At 50.8% G+C, this 12,610-nt stretch overlaps 1 long non-coding RNA gene across 1 annotated transcript in view; it reads left to right on the forward strand.

Moving 5' to 3' along the window:
* The first annotated feature begins 649 nt into the window (after positions 1–649).
* Positions 650–12,610, forward strand: part of LOC142601298 (uncharacterized) — a 30,257-nt gene continuing 18,296 nt past the window's right edge. The window contains exon 1 of the long non-coding RNA XR_012834900.1: positions 650–815. This is a non-coding gene — a long non-coding RNA (uncharacterized LOC142601298). The remainder of the gene's footprint in view (positions 816–12,610) is intronic.

A 12,610-nucleotide genomic window follows, 5' to 3' on the forward strand; every position in this document is an offset into this window, starting at 1 on the left:
TTCTCAGGCCTGCAATATTGGGCTTTCAGGTTACAGTCAGGCTCCATTGCTAGCTTTTCCTGGCAGCTATGAAGAGCAAGAACTTTCCCTTATAAGATGTATGTTTTCACATAATTGAGTGAGTCTTGAGAGCTAGAGCTTTAAGAAAAACAGTGACTCAAAAGGCATGTCTGATGAAATTTAGCAAGTCAGTGGCGTGGGGGGAGATAGATCCTGCAGAGGAGGGATTCTGAAGAGCTGCCGAGCAGAAGCCCTGCCACTGAGAGAAGCTAGCAAGACCTGAGATATGAAGGAGCTTAAAGCAGTTCATATTGCCTTAAATTCAGTATTCTAAGCCCCAAGGTTTCAGACATTTCAAGATGAACCACAAAAATTCATTATAACTTTAAAATCATGATCTTTTGTAAAAGAATAAATGCTGCATTTTCTCTGTTTGCCTCTTGGTTTCTGAGCCTAAGGGTTGCCTTCAAATCACATTTTATAGTTTTCCCCACAGCGAAGTGTACTAGAAACTTCTTTCATGTAGAAAACATGTTGCATTGGGGTCACAATTTTCAGTTTTCCCCACAATCAAGAGGACTAGAAACTTGTCTTATATAGAAAATGTGCTTCTCACCTAGTCATCTGTCATCAGGATCTGGAGCTTTAAGGAAAAACAGGAACGGTGTAATGAGATCCACAACCCATCACAAGCACTGGCAATGCTACTTCAAATGGCTTCACTTCACTGGTGTCTGCAAGGACTTTGTATATGCAAATATGGAGACTGCAATCTTGACCCTGGAAACGGTGGAGCCTTGAAATGGCCGAACTGGGTGAGCCCCAAAATCAATTTATTCCCGAATCCTGTCTCTGATGCTCTGATGCTTTCTCTGATGCCTTTGCCAGATGCTTTAGGGGAAGGTGCAAGAACTTTGCAGTAGGCAGATGTAACATAATCTGTTCCACACTTAATATCACTTTCTGGTTCCTACCATTAGAGATGGGATTGGGACCAGGAGTATGAATTTTAGCATCTTTTTCAAAAGCATTGTTATGCTCTTTTTTTTTTTTTTTTTTCTCTTTTCATCCACATCATTGTCCAATCTTTATGTAAGGTTTGCTAAATTTTTGGCTTCCCCAGTTTCTTGTGTTAGGGACAGCTTAGTCCAATTACAGATGATGTGAAGGAAATTATTTACTTTGATGAAGTTTGGACTGGTTGCTGCTTCATCTGATTGAATATCTGTTCACCCTTGTGTGTCCAAGGACAACAGCAACACCCAGCTGTCTTTTTCTCTGTGAATATTTTGTATGCTTTCATCAGGATGCCTTCCGGTTGCAGGAATGCATGGTGCTGGGGATTTGTGCCAGTGAATCTCTTTGCTCTAGTCTCTCATGTACTTTACCTGCTTTCTTTTACAGACCCTGCTTCCTCCCAGTGTTTTTCCCTCCCTACATGTGTTACCTGACAGCTGAGGCACTCAGCTTGGACTGAGACAGCCTCTAGTCTGTTTCCTGCTGTGACCTTTTGCATCAGCATCTCCTCCTCTTTAGACTATAAGCTCTGTAGCCAGGATGAGCTTCTGTGCATACATGTTTGTGCCTGCAAACCATGATTGTGACTAGAACCTCTATGCTCTGCTGTAGTGCATACGGCGATTAGTAATAATTAACACTTAAACATGCCATTCACAGGGTTGAGTTGAGAGCTCCTTCTTGGTGACCTGGTGCCCAGGCTTGGTGGTGGGGCTCAGCCCCAGAACACAGTGAGGCCAGTGACTTGGAAGGGATGCAGCGTTCCTGATTCTCCATGGGAAAGCAGAAGGCACATCATTCTCTCTAGAAACAATCCTGCCCCTTTCTCCCTCCTTTGCCCCTTATCTCCGGGGACATTAGTATGCAAATAGGATCAAAGGCTCTGAGATGCAAGATAGACTGCCTGAATATTCAGTGGCAGGCAGTGACAGGCGGTGCACTTCAGAGCAACCCGTCCTCAGCTCACAAATGAGTGAGGAGGAGGGATGGACGCTGGGGATCAAGCCCTGACCCTTCTCTGACAGTCACCCCTCTTTCGTACACTTGGGAGGCACTTGTTGCTGTTTGTTGAACCAATACCTTCCCTCTGAATGGAAAATCCAGCTGGAGATGTGCCTGTGATATCTGACACTCGTAATTCATGGTATGTTGGCCTGTTCTGCAAATTGGAGTGGGAGCACAAACAGCCCCTCATGATTTGCCAGCCACGTGTGGGGTTCGGTAGTCACACCGTGTGTGGGCTCCTTGGAGAGGAGAAACCTTTCCAAGCAGCAGTGGGACTGTGATGAGGGTGAGAGGTGGGAGTGGGAAGGGGCGACAGCTCCCCAGTTTGGATCTGAGCAAAGAGGCAGGTGAGGTTTGATAACTTGTGGATTTGCTCAGGCCCAGGAGCTGCTGGGGGTTTGGAAGTGAGGAGCCGAGCAGCTGGCAAGGGAGCCGGTGCACCAGAAGGAGGGAGGAAGATTTTATCTGTGCTTGTGTGGGGATTTTTTGGCTTTCTCCTCACTGCAGTCTGCCTCCAGGGACTGGGACTGCAGTTGCCACCGCAGAGTTCAGCCTGGGCTTCCTCTTGGAGAATAGCTTGTGGCTTTGATCAACCATAGCCACGTGCCTCCATCCCTGCCTGCTCCCTGGGCTTGGAGTTCGGCTGCTCAGACAAGTGGAGGCTCACCTGGGGGTGGACGCAAGCCTGGCTGCTGTGACAGCCCTGCCAGAGCCAGGACTTGCTCTCAGGGCAAGGAGAAAGATGCTGCCAGGCCTAATTGCCTCTGGTGTGCGATGGGTGTTCAGCTTTAGTATATCGACTCTGCTGCCCAGACCATCATGCAAGTCCCTGCATGGGAAGAAAGGGCCAAAGGAGCCTTGGAGAGAGCAGTTTTCTGGCTTTCAGGGGAGACAGGCAGGTTCTCAGGAGCAGGATGGAGACATGAACGACCAAGGCAGTGGGAAAGGAGCATGCTGCGTCTGCCTGCCTCTGCCTTCTATGCCTGGCCCACTGAAGGAAGCAGAAGGCTCCTCCTGTGTGTTTGTCATGTCCTGTGTCTAGTCACTCCTTTCTCAGCAGTTGGGGCACACAGCAATAAAATCTGTCTGTGTTTCAGGCAGCGGTGTTTTCAGGTTTATCTATTCCCTGTCCCAGCTGGTGATCCCCTGAAGAAGGAGGATATAGCAATGATAGGAGGGTAATATTCAGACTGTTTACAGTCTATGAAGGTCTTTCCTGCCCATCACATACACTACGCCATGGGTTAGCAGATCGCAGGAGTGCACATTGGAAACCACCTCCAGGTTGTCTTCTTTTGGGCTGAAGTACCCATCACTGTGATACTTGGGCACTACCCAAATTGTTGAAGGCTTGAAGCCTCAAAGTTTAGAGCTCTTACTGGCCTCTGGATGGGCCCACTGGCCCTGCCTGCATCCAGACACAAAGCCATGGTCCTCTGGTTTGCAGACAGGACATTTTCTCCCAATGGTGGAAATTTGAAGGTAGACTCAGATCTGGCAGCCTGCACGGCCTATTAAAAACCAGCCTTATAAAATATGAGCTAGGAAGCAAAACGCAGCGACATAAGAGAAAGAGGAGGAAACCACCAATTAGGAACAGCCCCCAAGGGGACACTTTCTCAGGAGCCAGGAGGCACTCTGCCAACAGGGCTTTTGGAGTGGGATGGGGCTGGCTGGGGAGGGCAGAGCCAGGGGTAGCTGCCTTGCACAAGCCTTTCTGCAGTCAGGGGGGCTGGTCCTGCAGCCTGGGAGATGCTGCCCCCAAAACAGGGCAGCGAGGGATTGCTCCCCAGCTGGGCAAGGACTAGCACTCAGGAGTGGGGAGGAAGAGCAGGAGGAGTGCCAGGAAGGTACAGCCCTACTTAGCCTATGGCAACCAGCTAGCAATGGGGAATTCCTTCCTCCAGAAAGCAGCTTTGCAAAACTCTCCTGATAGCCAAGTTTCCCACAGAATGGCAAACGTGTGCCTGATGGCAGGGCCGCTGCAGGCAGGCAGAGGCTCTGGGGCCGTGCAGTGAGCAGAGGGAGGTACTCCCGTGCAAAACGAACCTACACCTGGTGTCCAGCTTCAGAGGTGGCCTCTTACACCGTCAGGTGTAGGTTGGTAGAGAAAAAAGGATGCATGGTCTAAGCTTTGCTGTCAGTGCATCCTTCTGATGGTTTGGTAAAAGCCAGGGGATCATTGTTTAGTTCTTGGCCTGTCGGGCGGTTGTGGCTGGCTGGGGGTCAGGGTTATTGCCCGTTGGTGGTGGCAGAGTGTGGTTTGTGGTGAGGGCCGCGCTCCCAATAAGGAGTGCTGAGATGCTGAGGGCTGAACGACCAGGATGTGGCTTGTGGACCAGTACCGTGTGCTTTCTGCTGGAGAGGAGTGGGTGTGCAGTGTGGCTTTTATTTGCTCCAGTCTGTCTTGTTTTTCAGTCTTCCTGGAGATGCCAGCTTCTTACTAGCTTAGGGACCTGCTTAGGCAATGAGGTCTGGGGGGAGGATGAGGTAAAATACTTGCTTGGGGCCACTGGGTGCCTATGGGCACTGTCCAGGGCCTGTGAGGAGAAGGGCCTCCAGCAGGAAGCCTGAAGCACCTGAAATCCCACCTGCTTTTCGGGGTGCCAGCGGGAACTTCGTAGGAGATTTAGGTCCCACTGTTTTCTCAGCAATGAGGTGGCTCCTCAACTGGCTGTCCAGACAGCTTCTAACATCTCCTGTGTTCACCATTTACTACTCTTGTAGTGGGCACCTAGCTGATCTCTGCAGGGGTTCGGTGCTTTGCTTCACCTCTTTAACGACTGGGTCAGCTGTCCTCACTGATCCCTCTGAGTGAAAGGACACATGAGCGGTGTGCTTCAGGTCAGATCTGCCAGGTGAGGATTGCTGCAGTAACAGTGAGTACAGTGACCACCCCAAGCACTGTGGGCAATGTGGCACAAAGTATTTTGAAGATGCTGTAAGTGAGAAGCTGCTTAAATATTTGCTTGGCTTGAAGCAGGGACCAAGATCTCAGTTTCTAGTGTCCTGGACATTTTTCCCCATCCTGCAAGTTTCTGTGTGGAGGTGCTCTCTCTCTTCCCAAGGAGCTGTTTCATGTTGTGTAAGGGATTCAGTACTCATTAGATGCGGGATTTGAGTGCAGGCCTCATCCTGTCAGAGGAACCACAGCTGTGTAATGAATCAGTCTCTCTGGTCCATTTGATGCAGACCATGAATCTGGGTCTCCCACATCCTTCTTGAGTACCTAACTTTGACCTGTGTGATCTGTCAGCCCTGATAAGTTTCCACAGAGAGGTTAATTTCCAGTAAAATGATATTTTTCCAATTAAAAAACCAAAACAAAACAACTTACTGAGAAATATCAGATAAGATCTGTTCCAGACATGTCAGTCTTCTTCCCAGACAAGAATCTGCACTAGAAATCATCTTGTACCAGCTGACTGTCATAGAGAAAAAAATGCACTGCAAAGTTACCAGCAAGCATTTTGCCTACTAGTACATGCAAGTGAAAAAAAAAAACAGAAAGGAGCTTTAGTTTGACACACCACGTAACAGAAATAAGGTGGTGTAATATTTTCTGCCTGACCACCCATATCTAATATGAACAGCATGGTAAAAAGGGAAACAAGAAGGCGATAGATGTTACGTATCTTCTGAGTCATTGCGGAGTGAACAAGAAGTCCTGATGATTCAAGATTTGGCGCTTTCCCTTGCTGAACCCAATGGCACATCCTAGTGCCAGGAGAAAGTAGGCTGTAGGAAGTGCTGCCTTCCGGCTGAGATAAAAGCTGCAATCTTCCTCTTCATCAGTGAGGAGTCCAGCAGTATTTTTCATGAGAAAGTAAAGCCCTGTTAATAGTATCCTGACCAAGACTGTGCATGGAAGTCTTCACTGTCTCAGTTTCCAAACTGCAGTGAATTTTCTCCTCATTTCAAACACATCTTGCTCTGTGATAGTGTGCACATACATTAATTTGTTAGTCCACTTGAGGAGCTAGTTCTCTTGCTCATTGAGACAAGTTATGCTTATCCTTTTTGTTATGTTACTTATAGCCTTTATTTTTCTCTGTCTTTGAAGTGCTGACACACAGAGCCACTCTCATTGGCTATTCATGGACACCATTGTTTGGTATGTGCATATTCCTCCAGATAAAGCCAAATCTGTGCTCATCTAATTTTCTTTTGGAAAGAAATGTTACTGGTAGGAAGGTTCTTATGACCGCCAGTCTGCTTTATGGGTGCTGTGAACCTCAACTGTTGGGACGTAATGATATTAATTAATAATGGCAACCATTATTCTTTCTCTGGTGATCATTTTTGGAGCAGTGCTCTGCTATTGTGCTTCTCCAGCTGTCCCTCCTCCTCTCCCCTTCCCCTCTGCCCATCCCTTGGCATGTGCCCATATGTCCCACTTTCCCACTGTCCAGGTACCTTTGGGGAAGCACAGATGTGTCTACAGTCCAAAATCTTGCTGTGACTTGAAAGTGTTCCAGAAGCGGTGAAAATCTTACATTTCATAGTGTGTTGGTTTTGCGTGGCAAGGTTTTGGTAGCGGGGGGGCTACAGGGGCGGCTTCTGTGAGAAGCTGCTAGAAGCTTCCCCTGTGTCTGATAGAGCCAATGCCAGCCGGCTCCAAGACGGACCCGCCGCTGGCCAAGGCCAAGCCAATCAGCGCCTCTGTGATAACATATTTAAGAAAGAGAAAAACAGTTAGAGAGCGCTTTTGCAGCCAGAGAGAGGAGTGAGAAGATGTAAGAACATCTGCAGACACCAAGGTCAGTGAAGAAGGAGGGGCAGGAGGTGCTCCAGGCGCCGGAGCAAGATTTTCCTGCAGCCCGTGGTGAAGACCATGGTGAAGCAGGCTGTCCCCCTGCAGCCCATGGAGGGAGGATGAGGGGGTGTAGAGATTCCACCTGCAGCCCGTGGAGGACCCCACGCCGGAGCAGGTGGAGACACCTGAAGGAGGCTGTGACCCCGTGGGAAGCCCATGCCGGAGCAAGCTCCTGGCAGGACCTGTGGATCCGTGGAGAGAGGAGCCCACGCCAGAGCAGGTTTCCTGACAGGACTTGTGACCCTGTGGGGGACCCATGCTGGAGCAGTTTGCTCCTGAAGGTCTGCACCCCGTGGAGGAGACTCACGTTGGAGAAGGCCGTGAAGGACTGTCTCCCGTGAGAGGGACCCCACGCTGGAGCGGGGGAACGATGAGTCCTCCCCCTGAGGATGAAGAAGCGGCAGAAACACCACGTGATGAACTGACCGTAACCCCCACTCCCCGTCCCCCTGTGCCGCTGAGGGGGGGCAGAGGTTGAAGCCGGGAGTGAAGTTGAGCCCGGGAAGATGGGAGGGGTGGGGGGAGGTGTTTTAAGATTTTGGTTTTATTTCTCATTCCTCTGCTCTGTTTTGCTTAGTAATAAATAAGATGAATTCCCTCTCTAAGTTCGGTCTGTTTTGCTCATGATGATAATTAGAGAATGATCTCTCCCTGTCCTTATCTCGACCCGTAAGTTTTCTTTCATTGTACCTTTTCTCCCCTGTCTAATGAAAGAGGGGAGTGATAGAGCGGCTCTGGTGGGCACCTGGCCCTCAGCCAGGGTCAACCCACCACACATAGCCAACTCAACAAAAAAAGGAAGGGCTCTGCGTGGATGACTCATTTGATTTCCCTTTGCCTATAGCAGAAGCAGCTAAAGGATTTCCAGTTGGTTGCCCCATTAGCCAGGGTGTCTTGCCACGGATCTGTTGAAATTGCACACATAGCAGCAGTCACAGTTGTTGCATCGATGAGCTAAAGAGAGCACTTGAAGCTTTTGAGCAGCAAAGATAGAATCCCGAGAAAAGAACTAACATATGGAAACCATGCAGACCATCCCTGGCCTGCTGGCTGTTGTGGGCCTCATCCCCATTGCCTCCACCAAGCCCGGCCATAGGAATGATGTCAGTGAGTTGCTCTACAGGGTTCTGGAGAGCAGTGAAATGCACCCAGTGAAGTCAATGATGACATTTCCAGCCCTGGGGGGTTACACAACCATGGATTGCCCCCACGCCTATTCTGTTGGATGCAGATCTGGCAGCAGGACCCTTCAGCTCCTTGAGTACAACTCATTATATCTGGGAACACAGCCAAGGGGGAATGAAGGAGACTTCAACTGGTGTGAATCCCAGCTGCATGTCTGCTTAGCAACACAGGTTTTTGTAAATACATTGTCCATGGTCTGTGCTCTCTGATGTTTTTTTTGCTGCATGCAGAGGCCCATGTGGGAGCTGGGGCCACCCCTAGGACCACTGACCCACTGTGGCCAAGAAAGTTGTAGAAATGCTGAATCTATCAGCCACTAGGCTCTACCAGCCACTTCCCAGGTGCTGTTCCTCATAACTGAACAGTGGGAGCAGTTGTTGCGTGGCTCCTGCAGCAAGCCTCTGCTCATCTTCCTAAGCAGTGTCTGATGCACTCTGGCTGCATCTCCTGGGGAGCTGTGCTGCAACGTGTAAATGCCAAATGGTGAAGACCTTAAGATCAGACAAAGCTTTGAGGAGAAAACACCTTACATTAGAGACAATGTTATTGTAGATTTAGTTTGTGTCAAAGGCTTTTCCTCCATCCTTCTGAGATGTACCTGACCTCAAATCCACCTGGCATTGAGCTGGGCATGAGCTGAGGATCCTGTGTCCATGTTTTGAAGGGGTGATGTGTATGGATGAAGCCAGCCCTGCTTTTTGCTTTATCCCTAGGCACCTCCACAGCCCCTGCTGGGTTCAGTGGGTGGAACAAGAGCTCTTCCAAACACTGATGCAAAACGTCTGGAGGAGGGCTCCAGGTGTCCCCTTCCAGCTCTAGGAGAAGAATTGACCTAATGGATGAAGCAGGCCCTCAGGAGACAGGGCTGCTGAAATCATGTCCCAGCAGTGGGAGGGGGTGAGGTTGGGTGGCCAGGAGAGGGAATGAGGATCCAGGATTCATAGGCTGTAGCTCTATCCATAATGGACAGTCTTTTTCTGATTGTGGTGGCGGAGAACGTGGATCAGGACTTATCAGTATTATGGATGAGCCACCCAGAAGCTTTGTTTGCCTTTGATTCTGGTCTGTGTTCATTCGACTTTTGTCTGAGGCCAGATCCGAACCCACTCCTTTCCCTTTGAAATGGTTTTCCGCTTTTGGCGTAAACGAGAAAAAAATTACTTCACTGCCTCCCTGAGTAAACAGATCCCACTCCATCCTCAGAAAATGAAAGCCGAGGATTCATTTCCATCAGGACCCACGGCAGATGAATCAGAAAGCTGGACTTTTCCTGTGCGTGAGGCTGAGCTGGGCTGAAAAAAGCAAGTGAGCCGAATGGGGACAGCGGAAGCAGCATCAGAAGCTGGCACCTCCACATGCTGGGAAAGCAGCATGCTCTGGACGTGAACGTGGCTGAGGAGGAGGGAGACCTCCAGCTTCAAGCCTCTGGATAGTTCAGCTGTGGAGTCAGCTGGGTCCGGGGCTTTGCAAAACAGCGAGGGGGCAAGGGTGAGCAAAAAGCCAAGAGTGTGCATGTGCGAGAAAGACGTTTCACCTCTGGCAGCCGGCCAAAGGAGCGGCTATGTTACTGCAGCCCTTGGAGACACACTTGCAAACATACATGCTGGCTTGCACACACACACTCTTGCTCATGCACACGTACCACTAACAGCACATGGAAGCTGCTCCCTCCCAAAGGCCAGCTCTGCTTCATGCTGGTCCCTGTTAATGGCCAACATCTGGCGAGGTAGCTGGGGTGGAGAGACAGCTGGGGCCAGCGAGCCCTTTCCCTGGCTATGAGTGAAGGGGAGGGCTGAGGGCTGAGGGCTGGGCTGGGCTGGAGTAGGCTCGTCTTCTGTAAAAGCAGCCTGCAAACACTCCTGCTGCTTCTGCAGAGAGCAGAGGTTGAGCAGCTCTCTGCTTTTATGTTTTGTGTGTTAAAGAGCCACTGAAAGACAATAGTGTGAAACCCCCAAACCAATGGTCCCTGGCTGTGCCAGACCATAATAGCCAAGCAGGTTTTGCCAGCCCGTCCTGGCTTTGCCAAGAGGCCTTAGCTTTGATAAGGAGCATGGGAGCATGGATATCCTCAGTATATGTTGTTAGGAAGGATTCATTATGATGATGAAAGGATTTTTCCAATGGATGTGGGCTGTTTACAGATTTGGGTTTGTCTGACCTTCCCGTTGGCAGAACTGGGGAGGAGGCAGCATCCATCCCATGGCCCTGCAGGAGCCCTCCCTGCAGAAAATCGGTGGCGTTTTGGCCCCCTGGGAGGAACGTTCACTGGTGTGAACCAGTGGGTGATGGTGACCCTGCTAGAGGGTGTGTGGGTTCACTCCGCTGCTGCATGCAGTGGTCCTGCTCCTGGTGTGTTCCCTGAGGTCTGATGTTAAGTGAGGTGGGATAGAAAACACACTAGTAGGGAAATATGGGAAAACTTTGCATTTCTTAGGCTACACCTGTTCTTTATCTGGGAGGACTCCCCTGCCGAGCGGCAGCTGCACCCTGTCTCACCCCTGGAGTTTATCTGTAGAGGCCTGGGGTGGCGATGCTCACATCTCACCCAGCCTGCAGAATCCTCGTCCTTCCCATTGGAGCTCTGGGCGGTGGAAAACCTCCCACGTGTCTCTACCTGAGCCTGGGCTGCAGCTACCCTGAGACAGCTCTTAGCAAACATACCAAAGGCTTTCTGAGTATCAGAGAAGTGATATTATCCAGCTCTGCTGTTATCATAGCCTCCTCCTTGGGAGTACAGGTAGGAGGGTTATCAGAGGTGGGGAGAGAGAGATGGGGGGTGGTATGGAAAGGTACAGGAAAGAGAAAGGATCTTTTACAAATAAAGAATAAATTTTTGTGGATGTCATCTCTGCCAGTCTGGCATGGGACTCCTGAGGAATGGGTCCTCATTTCCCATAGCTGAGCATGCCCCTGCTTCCCGCTGGTTGCACCGGCTGGGAGACGCCCTGCCCGACATGCTGCTGAGCTGAGGGTCTGGGGGGAGTGGCGAGGGGAGTCCGGACTGGGAACGGTGCACCTTGGGGGGGGCACTGCAGGGTGTGGTGCTGGGCCTTGGGAACCAAGAGCCTTGCCAGCATCCTTCCCTCTCTCATCGTTTCACTGCCATTCACCCTGCCTCTAAGACACAGTAGTGAGGGTTGAAGTGAACTTCAGAGTATCTCTCACCCCAGCAATGTCCTCAAACCAGAGCTCTCCCCTACCTGGGGTCAGTGAGGCTGGACTCTGTCCTGGGTCTCTGACTTCCAGGTTGAGTGTGGGACCACAGAGGAAGGCTGAGGTTAGAGTGTGGCCATGCATCTAATTACTCCCCCAGACGTGCGTACGCATGGCACACCATCACCGGACACAGTCCACACATCCGCACTTGCTCACCACTGACTCACAACAGACTGGAAAAATACAATCCCACTTTGATGCTGTGATGAAGATATAAGCGCTCTCTAGTAATACATGAGTAGTGTACGTGAGCAGCCAATTGGGACATTCAGCATCTGACCTTGCTGAATTGAAGATTGTTTACTGTAGGAATGACTTGGGGCAGACCTTCATAACATGCTAGAGGCTGTTTTGGGATGATACTCATCAGTTCTAAGGACATTGGCTGGACCTCCCTCCCCCTCCCTTCAAGCCCAGCAGACGAGTGTTGGGCAATCAAAGCCCTAAATCTCAGGTATTGAGGGAACAAGGGAAGTCTTACTGCATTGTGAGACATTTCTGCTAAGAGGGAAGGAATTCATTCTGGTGGGTGTTCAGGGGGGAGGACTCACTGGAGGTCGACCTGTCTGGAGCACCATGACAAGGCAGTGAGCAAGCTGGTGGTGACCAGGGAACAGACAAGGCCTCACCACCATCTTCTCTCCTCACTGGATACTCCTATGTGGTGGCATCTGGACACAAAGCCCTGCTGAGGGGAATCCTCCACAGGGGACCGGCCAGCTCCCACCTCAAAGGCTGGGAGGGGGGCACGGAGTTCTTGGTCAGAGCTGGAGGAATAGCCCATGCAGCACACATGGGCTGGTGATTCCTCTCCCCTTGGGACGCTCTGGATGCTGCCAGTGCTGCCAGCTGTGTGCAGCTGCGTCACAGAAGTGCTGCTGTGGGACACACTCACAACATGCCCATGTCTTTGCTGGTGGGCTCTCTCCAGAGCCCACAGTGATCTGAAGCGCAGGCAAGAAACTGGATATTCCTGGGCTCTGTGGCCCTTTCTTCAAAGGCCCAGCTGTTGAAGGAGCCAGTGCTGGCCCAGCGGTGGGATCAGCAGGGGTGTCCTTTATGCCTATGCATCTCACCCCTTTGCACTTGCACACTTAAGGGCTTAAGGGCTGGACAGCAAGGGGGAGATGTCTGGTCTTTTGACATGTTGGACCGGGAGGATGAGAGAGGCAGAGCCTCTGCCTGGTGAAGGGATGGATCCCAGCCACGATCCCCCGGGCACTGGTGGAAACCCATTTTATAGCCTGTGGCAATTAGATGGAGTAGTTAGGAGGCTGCAGGGTGTTGCTGGGCTATAGTTCTGTGACTGAGGCTGCCGCACCACTGTCCTCTCCCCTTGGCCTTTCACAGGCAGAGAGGAGGCAAGACCTC

Source organism: Balearica regulorum, chromosome 3, assembly GCF_011004875.1.
Source record: "Balearica regulorum gibbericeps isolate bBalReg1 chromosome 3, bBalReg1.pri, whole genome shotgun sequence".
Classification (NCBI taxonomy): domain Eukaryota; kingdom Metazoa; phylum Chordata; class Aves; order Gruiformes; family Gruidae; genus Balearica; species Balearica regulorum.